Genomic DNA, 13,903 nt, shown 5'->3' on the forward strand with positions numbered 1-13,903 from the left:
AGAGTACCGACTCGACACAGAACAGGGAGGGCCCACCTGATTGCTGTCCGCACCTGGCACAGACTCCACCACCCCTCTCCCCCCCCTTCTTCCCCCCCGTCCCCCCCCGTCCCGCGTGCTTACTTACCTCCCCAACCCCCCCTCCCGGTAACAGGGGTCTTGCGCGATGGAGTTGTCCCCTGCCACTTTCGCCCCCCCCCCCCCCGCCGCTCAGCACCCCCCCTATTGCCCTACAGTCACGGCGACGCCGCCTCATCCATTATCTCTGCCCCTACACGGCCCACACAGGATACACCACACACAGCTGGAAACCTAGATGCACTACCACACGCACGAATGCTAGTCTAACAGTTATTGCAATGTTCCTCCCCCACCCCTTGTTTTCGGCTACCCAGTTAATTCTTTTGGTTGACACAGAGGCCGTTCATACTATGCTTTTGATAACGCCCGAGTACCCTTCCTTGTCTGCATCTTATGTAAAGCTGCTTAGATGTGCTCAGAACTAGGAAGCGGGCACCCAGCGACCCACTAGACACCGGAGGGTATGATACGGCCTTTCTCCCCTGCTACAATGACCAGGGAACTCCATTTCAAACAATGACTGTTGGCTTTTCGTTTTGGACACGCTGGTTCCTTGTTGCAGTGCTACGAACCGTAGACACTGCACCACATGACATTTCCTGACACCGTCATTTATGAACTGATGCACTTCCACCAGCAACTGTTTGTTTTCACTCATGTGTACCTGAAATGTCGACATGTACTATCTGCTGGATTAATGTTTGTAACGATACTCCGTGGTTCTGACACTGTATGATTAACTACTGGCTTATTTGTGAAACTGAATAAAGTTTGGGACCGTTGGTCTTAAAAAAAAAAAAAAAAAAAAAAAAATTGAATCAGATGACTAAGCATCCCCTAATTATTTCTTCCAATCCCACCTTTAATTTTGGTACATCTAAGAGTCTAATTCTTCATTGACTTGCAGATGGAGACTCAGGGCCAGATGTATCAAGCTAAATTGCAATCGCTAACGCTGAAATTCTCAGAATTTCAGCGTTTGCGATCGCAAAAACCCTGTGTGTAATGTAGGTAAGAAAAAACCCAGTCGCAAAAAAAGAAACCGCAAAAATAGAGTCCATTTAATTTGTAATTTCTTATTTTCTGAATATAAACTTAGAAATGTATGAAAAATCACAAATAGAGGTTTTATCGAAAATCGCTATTTGTGACTCGCAAATTACCACTAACTCAAAGCAGGTAGTAACTAGGTGCACAACATTTAAAGAAGCCCGGAATGCCTCACAATGGTAGCCCTGTATGTCATAGCGAGGAGGATGTGGATACAAGCAGCAGCACAGAGAAGTAGGAGGTGACAGGAATGCATATACAGAGTGCGCATTACCCTGTTCCAGAAGACAGAAGAATAAATACATGATAAGTACAGGCTTGACTCAGCTACTTTCCCAGACCTGGTAAATGACCTGCATCCAATCCTGGAGCATCAGACACACAGGATCCATGCCATTCCAACACATATGCAGGTCCTTTGTTCACTGCACCTACTTGCATCACAGAGTTACCAGGGGGTGATAACTGTAGCCGGATGAGTCTTCCAAAATTGCCTGTCACGCTTTTTAAGCTTTTTCCTGGATGCCATGCTTCAAAGAATGCAACATTGCATCCGGTTTCCCACTACGCAACAGGAACTGCATAAGACTAAAATGGATTTCTATCAGATGGCACGATTCCCAAATGTCATTGGGTGCATTGATGGGACACATGTTGCAATCTGTACCCCCTCAGCTACTGAGTATGTGTATCGAAACAGGAAATCATTTCATTACATCAATGTCCAGGTCATTTGAAATGCCTCACACATCATTACTGATTTTGTTGCCAAATTTCTAGGGAGTACGCATGGCTCTTACATCTTCAGGCATAGTGGAATATATACACGTCTCACTGGGGGAGAATTTGGAGAAAGATACCTGCTAGGTAAATGCATTTCACAAACTCTGTTGTACACCCTGGATGTGTTGAAAGTGGCTTATGAATAATGTTTTTTCCTTTCTCATCCAGGTGACAGCGTATATGCAGTGCGTTCATTTATACACACCGGATGTCTCAACCCAACAACCCCAAATGAGAGGTGATTCAATGCTGCCCATAAGTTGACATGTGGTGGAGCGGACATTTGGACTGCTGAAAAGTAGGTTCCGTTGCCTTCACAAAAGTGGAGGTGCACAGCACCAGGCCAGAGATATGCTGTAAAATCATTGCTACCTGTGCCATGCTACACAACCTAGCAACAAAATATGGAATCCCAGTGGACATCAAAGATTCTGACTCAGAGGATGAGGAAGACCCATGGCCACCTCGCAGAGCACCAGATGGAGTAGGTGCCACAGATGGAAGACACAGATGTGATGAGATCACACACAACTATTTCTAAGTGAATAATGAGTCAAAGCTCACAATGACGCTAGCATAACTGTGTTTTATTGGCCTTCACATCAGGCAATTGGTGTGCACCCAGCCTCACAAACCTGACCACTGTGTGCCTTGAGTTGCACATCATGGCATATTCACACTCCATGCACATTTACAACCCTTTTGCTGTTCTCTCATGGATTACCTCACCCATTTGCAAGTCTCTGCCACAGCATCAACTATTTTTTGCGCCCACGTGCAGCACTTGTACGGTCAGTGTTTCACACTGCCCTCCCTTGATGAGGGTTCTGCAGCTGTTCCTTGCCTTGCACTCCACCGTCTGGGCTCTGTGACAGGTGGAGTGATGCTGCTGCGGCTTGAGACCTCCTCACTGTCCCCAGCACCCAGTGCTCATGTGACAGCTATGTTTGATGTCTGGAGCTGGTCGACAGCACTGGTGACCAGCACCAACCCCCTTGCAACATCCTGGCTGCAGTGGGCCATTTCCACCTGCATGGCAATGGTGCATCTGCTTAGGACTTCTGTAGCGGTTGACTGCCTTTGTGTGTCCATCCATGCAGCTGAATAGATGTTGCTTTTCACGGCGCTGTGAGCCATGTACCCTCTGCCTGCTGGGGCATAGCTGTTGTAATGTTACAGTCATGTCCTTCATGACCTCTACTACTGTGCTGTTCAGTTCACTAATGCCCTCCTTGACATCCGTCATGTTCTGATTCAGGGACACCATCTGTCATTGCATTGATTTCATGCTTCACAATTGCAGCCGCTGCACCTTGACCATGGTGCCCTCAAGACCCAAGAAGACAGTGGATTCTCCCCCAGCTCAGCAACACGTTGTGGCCTTGTTCTGCGTCTGAGGCTACTGGTCTGACTGCACTGCATAGGAGACTGGTGTGGGTGAGACTCTTCCTCTCCTGCATGTTGTTGTTGATCAGGTGCTTCATCTATCTGGTTGTCTTCTGCCTGTGGTGCAGGGTCGCCTGTGAACACAAGAGTACCATTTACTGTGTGTCCTTATTTCAATGTATTTCCATTAAATGTGCATGATTTGGTATTCCCACTTAATGTGCTTAGCTTGCTTATTGACTGGTGTGAGTCCCCTGCAGATATGTTTCCCTGTGTCACTGCTTTGCTATATGATGGTTGGGACTGCATCCCCCATGATGCATTGCTGGTTGTAAACAAAATGTGGACTGGGGTGGCTTTCTAACTGGCTCATTGGGTAATTTGGGATTGGGGATTTGGGAGGGTGATGGCTCAGGACAAATTTTGCCTGCATCTTACCTTGTTGAATGGTAGAATTTACTGGAACATTCAAGTGACCGCTAAATTAAAAGCGAATTTAACAGCCTGGATAAAAGATCAGCAACTTTTAGTAATGGCTGAGCGTGACTTTCCTAAATGTGATGTACTTGAAGCCTTTTCTCATAATGCAGGCTCTTTGGCTACATTAAATAAATCATTGCATGCTCCAGCTAAATGGAGACCATATTTTAATCCAATGCTTACCTTAAATAGGGAAATAAACAAATTGGTAAGGGCCCAGTTCCTGAATCATTTATTGAACAAAGTAATCTAATACATTTATTAAAGAGGAAAAGGCAGAGGAAAAAACGCCCCCTAAAAAAAAAAGAAAATGGCGCATGGGCACAGTCAGAGGAGGCGGCCTCAAAAAACAACTCTAAAAAGTTTTCGGAAATTAGTGCTGACTGCTGCGGCACAAGAGTGAAATCTCTCCCTATTCCTGTTGAAGAAGAGGATTGGAAACTCCTGCTGGTTGATCTCTATTCTGCGAATTTCAATTCTATTAGTTTTGCTGCACCTGACTCCTTTGAAACGCCTTTATTCAACTTTGCACATTCAATGAATGACGTGGTTGGATTTATTAAGAATAAGAGATCTTCAGGAGCAATGAGTCCGAATGAAATCCCCATGACGGTAATCAAAAAGGAGCCACTATTGTGGGCCACGTACTTAGCCCCATTGTTAAATTTTTGTTACTCTCAGGGGAAGACACCATTAACTTGGTCTGGAAGCATTTTAATCCCTCTGCACAAAAAGGGTCCTAGAATCCTTCCGGGTAACTACCGGCAAATTGCCTTATTAGATGCAAAAGAGAAAATATTTGCATATAGTATTCTCAATCACCTTATGGAATCGGTGATGGAAAAGAAGGTACTCCCAATAGAACAAGTAGGTTTTAGGAAAAATCATTCCACCCTGGATAACATCACCATGTTGAAACTAATTGAGGAGAAATACACGATCTCTCATAGGTCAAATGTTTATACGGCCTTCATAGATTTTTCATCGGCCTTTGATAAGGTAGATCGACCATTACTATGGAGAAAAATACATAGGATGGGACTGCCTGCTCCCCTGTTATCATTAATTATTGCATTACATTCTCAAACATAGTGCAGGGTATTAATGGAAGATAACCGAGGACTATCATCTGTAGTTCCCATAGCAAAATGGCCTGAAGCTAGGCTGTCTACTAGCACCACTACTGTTCACCTTATATATCGCAGATTTACCCAAATGTTTTTCCCAGTTAGAGGGAGATGTACCAAAGATAGGCAGCTGTCCTTTTGCATGTCTCCTTTATGCAGACAATATTGTAGTAATTGACCTAACCTCAATAGGGCTAAAAAAAAAAGCTGATATCATTACAGAATTATACAATGGCTCATTTCTTGAAGATAAATGTATCAAAAAGCAACATTTTTATAATGTTATGTAATAGAAGTAGAAAATCAAGTAATATTAAGTGGCAAATTGGTCTTGTAAAACTGGAGGTGGTAAATTCATACCTCTACCTGGGGAAATTATTAGCGAGTAATATAAAAAATAATCCTCATATCGAACACAACACCTGTTAAGCTATATCCCACGCTAATGGCCTGCCCATTTTTTATAGTGCAATGGGTAGAAGGCATTTTTTACATCTGCTGACGGTCTTGAAAGCAAAAATCCCTCCAACTCTGCTTTATACTATTGAATCAATCCCTGTAAAAACCTGGAGAGTTTTAGATAGGATTGAAGGCCAGATTTTACGTAAATTGTGCAACTTTAATACGTTAGTTCCATCAGCTGCATTTACATTGGAATTTGGCCTGATAAGCTCCTATATTCAAGGTATACCCAGGGTCTTACGTTGGGGATATCAGTTAAAAAATAGTGACTCTTACTTATTAAGAGGTTTCATGTGGCAAGAGATCTTTGGCGGTATTGGGGGGAAATATTCCTTATATCGTGATTTTTTCTGGCACTAAACCTCTTGTGAGTAAAAGAAGAATCAGTGATTTTCCTGCCACCTTTTTTTTAATCTTTAAGTGGAAAGATCAGCTTTAATAGAGATATTAAAATCTGTAATGCTGAAAAGAGATTAAAGATAAAAGCTAGGACGAGCTATCCGAGAATTTCCCAGAACTATTATCCTGGAACCTAGAACATGGAATTAGACGTTGGCTTACCCTATGTTGCATGAATCTCTTACCTTTAAACGATTTAACAGCACACTGGTCCCAGAATATGGAAAATTGAAACATTTGTAATTTCTGTGAGCTGAGTATTCAGAACCTGGATCATGTCTTGTTTGTATATTCAGCATTGGGTTTGAGTCGTCGTGTTGTTAAAGATGTAGCTTCAGCCCGTGATTTTCTTTTTTCCCTGAAAAATGAAGCAATCTGTGTAAAATTCTTCAACTTTTTTAAGGAGTTTATGTATATACCTCCTAAATATATTTTTTTAATCGGGCTGCTTCCCCTAATAATACTCTGCACATGTTTTGGCTACTACTTTAGTCCTTTTTGCACAACTGGGGTCTGTCTTGCTTTTGCCCATTTTCTTGTTGCTTACTTTCAAGCTCGATTCTCCATTGAAGTTGGATTTCAGAATCTATTTTGCAAATTAATTTAATTTAACTCAACTGCTTTTGTATCACATGTTAGGATATGTTTTGTTATCCCTATTTGTTGCTGCTAAATTCAAGTTACCTCTCTGCTGAAGCTGGATTCTTTAAATTTATTTTGCACATAAATTGGCTGCTACTTAAATTTTTTTGCAAATTTCGGGATATGTTTTGTTACCTTAGTCATTTTGCTGCTAATCCCAAATATATTTGCCAAAGTTGCTATGTATTGAACAATTTGTATTTGTAGTTGTTGCCACTAATGTGCTTTTATTTTAGGTAATTTGTAGGTATCTTTTTATGTGGACCTCGTTGGAGTTCCAAATCCTAATAAATAAATATTGAATTGAATTGAATTGAGTCTGGTGTTGTCTGCGGCTGAGCTGTCCACATTTCCTATGCCAATTATGCTCTCAGGCTGGGAGGTGGAATCGACCAAGTCCTCCAGGGATGTTGGTGCTGGCTCTGTGGATGGCACTCCACAAGTTTTTTTTGCATCCTGCAGCCTTTTTGCAACCTTCTCTTTTGCCCTGGAGCACAAGTCGTACCAGCGCTTCCTTAGATCCTCAATGGAGCGCTGTGTGACACCAATTGCATTAACTTTGATCTTCTTCTTCTCAGATTCTTGGACATGCAGAGACTTTTTTCCAAGGGTTTCTCATGGCTCTTCACCATTTCCTCTATGAGGACCTCCGACTACTTTTCACTACACTTGTGTTTTATTTTCCTTGCTGCAGACTCATTTACCTTCTCCTGTTTGTCCATTCTGTCAGTGTGTGCCTGTCTCAGCACTCCTGTTCAGCTCTTGAAGGTATGCGCCTGCTCTCTGCTTCTCCCACAGCCTCAGGCACTCTGAAACAGCATGGGCAGGTTCACTTCCTGCTTGTGATGTCATCAGACTGCAACTGAATTGCAGATTCGCAAATTTGCGATTTTTTAAATAAGTGAACTCACAAATAGGATTTGTGAAATGTAAGGAATCGCAAATTTATAGTGATTTCTTTGTTACATTGAGATTTGCAATTCTCAAACAGCGATTTGGTAAAAATCACTATTTGGTATTCGCAAATTAGGATTTTCATACATCTGGCCCTCAGTCTCTCCGGTCCCTCTACACCCCAAAGTCTCCTCAAACCATTGGGGTATAATTTCATTGTTGAATGGTCTTATTCCCTCATGAGTAACTAGAGCCATAAAAACAAGTGTTCTACCTTCTAATAGAAATGAACATTTTGTGGTGGGTGTCCAGGCAATAATCTGAGTTTTGCGATGTTGGGATAAACCCTGTCATGGCTACTCCACCTACAGGTCCTGAAACAGTGGGATTTGCGACAATGGTAATTGGTGTAGATACAACAGGAATGGCTAAAGTCTGAGCTGATATGACTTGTGGCTTTGGTGTAGGCACAGTCAAAATAGAAGATGAAATAACCGAAGCAATGACAGTAGTAGTTGTCTTGGCAGGTGCAGCTGCAATTGAAAGAGTTGTGAGTGGTCTCCTAATCTGAGCCACATTTGGGTAAACAGGGGCTGTGGCAACTGCACCCCTAGATGTTGTAGCACTATGTGAATCTGAAGATGGAGCAACATAAGGTGGTGAATGTGAGGACAACAAAGCATCCAAAAGATTGTCTCCAGAATCACTGTCAGTACCAGATTTCTCAGCAGTATTTGCATTTACATTTCCCTGTTTGTTATTCTCTTTAGGTTTCTCCATTGTCAATGCACAGTACATTCTAACTCCCTCAACTACAGATTTTCTCCATCCATGCTGTTAATATTCATACTTAGCATCAGCATAATTACGCACCACTCTCTTGTCTCTATTGTGATCTTTTTCCTTCTCTTTTGCATGTGACTGCACACCCCAAAGCCCTTAATGCTACATTTTGTGCAGGTCTAGTACGTGGTTTCATGTAATTTATTATTCCCCTCAAATTTTCAATAACCTTTTGATCAAATGTGCCACTACTGTGGAACTTAATGCTCCCTCCTTTTCTGTGATTTTGTGCCATACAGCCACAAACAAGTATGAAGCCCGACGCTTATCACCATGTAATAGCCTGGTGTACCTTCCGGTGGAGCTTCCTTGCCTTCACAGATAGGGACTCGAATATCACCCCTCAATAATTCTTTAAGGGCTCTGGATTACTTCATGATTACAACAATTCAACAATAACATTCTCAAGTTCAATGCAAATATATTCAATATTTAGTTACAATCAGAACTCATTATGGATCCAATTTGAGCGCAGTCCTTTCCTTCGTGGACCTATCACAGCACAACACCTGATCACTCATCAACAAATCCCAGCACAATACTTTGCACCAGTCAACCTATCCCAGTGCAGTACTCTCTAATGCAACTCCTCATAGCAGTTCACCCTCCTTTACAATTTTCTCATACATAAAATTCCACAACTTTAAATAAGCATTTAGACAAATAAACCTTGTGTGCTCCACTAAGGAAATCAAAGTAATCACTTGCACAATCATTTACACTTTCTAAACTTCACACACATATAGATAAAATCTCGACCCACAAAAGTCACCCTGACTGATGCTGCTTCCCCTTTGCACAATAGAATCTAATAGCACCAATCACTAACAGTACAATCACAGCAATATGTCATGGTCCCTATCTCAATTGTGCGAACCAACACCACAAAACTTCAGCAGGCAAGGAAAACCATAATGCCTCTTATCTATCCTGTGATCTTGGATTGAGACACGCCTGATAAGGACTTCAAATGCTCAGTAACAAATATGTACATACATTTAATCAATTCAACCATAACAGTACCAAAACGCAAAACATCAACTTCAACAAAACACAAGATGCTCAACATAGACAATTGCAATGCACAGCCCTATTAATACTCACCCCCCCATCACAGCAAATGTCTTTGCAATGCCAATCTCCTTCAATCTTCACAGTTCAGCCATAGATTTTAGGAACATTGGCAATACTAAAATAGGGGAAATGTAATAATTTTTGAATGGCTTTTAGCTCCTCTTCTCCTGTAACTTTAAACATCACTCCGATATCACTTAACGGAGCAGGGATATTTGTATCTCAAACTTTAACTCGCAGCCAGTCGCAACACACTAGGACACCAAGTAGCACACCTATACAAAGCCCTCCGCCCCAAGAACTCCAAACTAAACGATAAGATCACAAATTTCTGGGGGGAGATAGCAGCAAGGGAGCTAAGCGAGGCAGAGAAAGCAGAGATGTGGAGATCCTCCACTAGGAAGAAAATAACGGCAGCACTCAGCCAGACCAAATATTGGCTAGTGCACAAGGCATACTGGACACCAGCCCGCCTGGCCGCTCTGGGGATCCGAGACAGTGATACATGCTGGAATTGCCACAAAGCGAAGAGAGACCTAGAACACCTTCTGCTCAGCTGCCCTAAGGTCAGGGAATTCTGGAACAGAATTGGAACCCTCATCAGTGAGATCACAGGAATAAGCATACACATAGATTTCCCAAACCTAGTCCTAGGCTTTACGTCTCCGTCAATCACAATGACAGAAGATCGCGACCTCATTGACCTATTGCTAACGGCAGCAGTCAAAACGGTCCTAAATAATTGGAAGGACACCTCAAAAGCTGCGCCCCAAGCATGGCTCAACTGGGTCACGTTTTTAAGGGGGGCAGACAACATCACAGCGAAACACTCACCGAAAACACATAGGCAAGCGAGCATGTGGGGACCCCTAGACCATTACCTAACATCGCACAAACCCCCATAGGCGCAGAATCCAGACACTACAGAAGGGACACACGTTCCTGTGTACCATGTACTCTCTCTATCGACCTCGACCTCTATTCCCCCCACCTCCTCACCATGGTCCGGGGTTGGGGAAAGAAATACCAACGAACAACGAAACGTCGCAAAGGAGGAGGCATAAAACAAGATCAACGGAACATGGACAATCGAACTATTACACCCCCCCCCCGGCACTCCTTTCTTTCCCTCTTTTCTTCCTTCCTCTCTCTCTGTTTCTTTTTCACTTATGTATATCCCACGCTCCATGTAAATATATATTTTTTTTACTCAATAAAAAATTACAGAAATAAAAAAAATAAAAAATAAAAATAAGTGGCCCATTGGTTGTATGGACCTTTATAAGTCAACAAGGAGAATAGATAAGGAGCTATCATATACATTAGTTACCATAACAGTGAAGACCAATTGGGACTTCACAGGAAATGAAAAAGAAAACTGGAATGACTTTCAAATGGTTTTATTAACAAATTAATAAAAATCTATTATTAGTTCAGTAAGAATTTACATTTTAGGAATTATTTTTACAGCTTCAAATAATCTTAAAGTCAATATTGCAAAATAAGATAAAATAGTACATTGGTGTGAATTGTAAATAGAATGCCGAAAAGGCAGTAAGTGTGCTTCATAAAGTAAAGTCCCTAAACTAAATTAATGAAGGTTGGGTGAGAATGGCCTTTTTATTTTAATCAAAGTAAGATAAGGGGTCAATTACGATGTCGTTAGGAAAGCATTCCGAGCAGATCGGTTCCGGAATGCTTTCCAAACAACATGGATCGTGGGAGTCCGACCAAGCAATTTGGATGCATCTTAATGCTTCCAGATATGATTCAGTCGGACTCCCATTGACTGCAATAAAAGCTTGTATTCCGAACAAATACACAGGCTCCCATTGAAGAAAGGGGTGGTTGGGGAATACCTTGTACACTGTGGCGGGCACCCCATTGTGCCTGCCACACTGTGATTGGTTGGAAAGAGGAGTCCCATGGGTACCCCCACTAACCCGATTTGGAGGGCCCCAGGTAAAGGGTCCTGCTACGGGCCCCCAAAGTCAGATTCTGGCAGCCGATTCATTTTGGAACAACTGATTCAAAAAAGCTGTCCAAATCGGACATTGTAATAATTCGGCTTGAAACGCGGTCTGTAGACAGCTACGATTCAGCTCAAACAGGCTTAGTGACAGAAGCGGGTCCCCACAGCGCGAAACGCGCGCAGCCCCAACCAAAGGATAAAAATTCTGCAAATAAACGGCAGCGCCGTGTACAAAGCACCAATAAGGTATATAACAACAAATTGAACACTCGTCAATCAAATAAATAAATAAAGAAACTCTTTTCAAGCAATAAAGCAATGTAAGAGTAATAGGAGCGGAGCACTTATCTCTTGCTGTGAGCAGCAAAGAAAGAGGAAGCTGGGACTGTTACCAGGGCTCTTGTAGGGCTAAGGAGGCGTGGCTTGGGCCAAGCATGATGGTTAATGTAGTTTAACTTTGATGAACTGTATGTTTATTGGCTGCTGTGAGTTTACAGTAAATGAAAGAGAAGCATAATCCTCGCCTCCGTGTCCTTAATAGAATTGAAAATTCTTGGCGCGAATGCTAGCTAATTTTTGACTCCCAATGACTTTCGGAACTGAGTCGCACAGTTCGAATGCTTCCCAGCCATCGTAATCGCTCGTTGAGAAACGTGTCCGAGTCGGTCGGAAAGGCGGGGTCTGAATCAGATGAAGCCTTAGCACTCAAGCAGTGCAGATTAGCAGACATTTGAAGTGTCTTCTCAGCTCAAAGTCAGCAAGCATTCCTAAGATCTGCCCTCTCCTAATTAGGAACATGCTCTATTATAATTTAACAAAACTCTAACAACATTTTTCCCATTCTAACTCTCGGGAAGCAATCAGTCTTCGCTGCACTTTGGGAGAAGGTAAACTCCCCAGTTTCTCATGTCTTTACAATGGTTCATACACAACTATTTCCTTGGTTTATTACTTTGAACAGAATCTTGTGGTTCAGAAAAGTCTTCCCACGAGTCATGCATCCTTCAATCGCCCCTCTTTGGGGTGAAAATCTCACTATCAGTTGTTCTAATACAAAGCAAATACCTATTCACTAGCTAATGGAAAGCGTCTAGAAAATACAGCATTTACATAGGGGAGAAGGAGATAAACATCTCATGCAAAACAAGAGTTTAACAGGCACATGCATCAAGCATTTAAAGAATCGCTAAATTTGTGAATCGCAAAAAAATGGCATTTGCGATCGCAAATTACAGTGTAGCAATGCATCACCGTTATTTTTGCGAAAAACGATATTTTTTCACAAAATTAAAGAATCGCAAAATTATTCTGAGAAAACATTTGCGATTTCTTATTTGCGACTCTCAAATAGAGAATCGCAAATAAAGAATCGCAAATGAAATGCATAACAAATCGCAAATAGCGATTTCTTTGAAAATCGCAAAATTGCAATCGCAAAATAAGAAGGAACACAACCAAGTGGTAATAATGAGTGCAAATTTTACACAGCTGCAAATCAACTGAAACTGATGTAAACACACCCACAATGAGCTACCAGGAATCACAATGGCAGGGCTGTGCCTGATGGTGAGTAGGATGAGGTTGCAGGCTGCACGACAGAGACGGAGGCGAATCAATGAGCGCATCTTCAGAGTCCGCATAAGTTTGCTAGGACAGCATGAGGACGAGATATACGATAAATATAGGCTTAATGTTGAAATGATCCATGATCTCATCAATGAATTGAACCCCATCCTGCAATGACAGACTCGTAGGACCAATGCCATCCCAACGCATGTACAGGTTTTATGTTGCCTACATCTACTGGCGTCAGGCAGTTTTGATGGTGTAATCGCAGTTGCAGGAGGTGTGTCGCAAAGCGCAATGTCAAGAATATTTAAAGCATTCCTTGATGCCATGATGGTCCGGATAGGCTCACATATCAATTTCCCTACAACAGCCCATGACATTGCCAAGACTAAGCAGGAGTTTTACCAGATTGCAGGCTTCCCACAACTTTTGGGTTGTATTGATTGCACCCATGTGGCAATATGTCCCCCTGCAGCACAGGAATATTTATATAGGAATAGTAAATGTTATCATTCCCGCAATATTCAGGTTGTGTGTAATGCCAAAAATATCATAACGGACATTGTGGCGCAATTTCCCGGTAGAGCACATGATTCATATATATTCAGGAAAAGTGGCATTCACACTCGTCTTGCAAGGGGAGAATTTGGAGAGGGACATCTGTTAGGTAAATATGTGCAATAGACTAACACATTGATTGTACGTATGTCAATGCCAAACAACCACTAACACCCTTTGCTTCCTCACATGTAGGTGAAGGCGCATATGCCTTGCGGAATTACCTCATGACACCTTACCTCAATCCTACAACTGCAGCCCAACAAAGGTAAAATGCAGCACATATATCAACCAGGAACATCATAGAGCGCACAGTTGGGCTGCTGAAGAGCCGATTCAGATGCCTTCATAAGACCGGTGGAGCACTTAAATACAACCCTGAACAATGCTGCAAGATAGTGGCAGCATGTGCCATGCTGCACAACATTGCGACAAAGGGAGGTTTGGAAATGGAGCTGTCTGACAGCGACTCGGAGGATGGGAACCAGCAAGTGCAACACCACTGTGCCCTACAAGGATCAGACGCAGCAGAAGGGCGTAGGAGAAGATTGGAGATCACCCAAAATTACTTCTAAGGTGAGTT

The sequence above is a fragment of the Lissotriton vulgaris genome, chromosome 1_1 (assembly GCF_964263255.1).
Source record: "Lissotriton vulgaris chromosome 1_1, aLisVul1.2, whole genome shotgun sequence".
NCBI lineage: Eukaryota > Metazoa > Chordata > Amphibia > Caudata > Salamandridae > Lissotriton > Lissotriton vulgaris.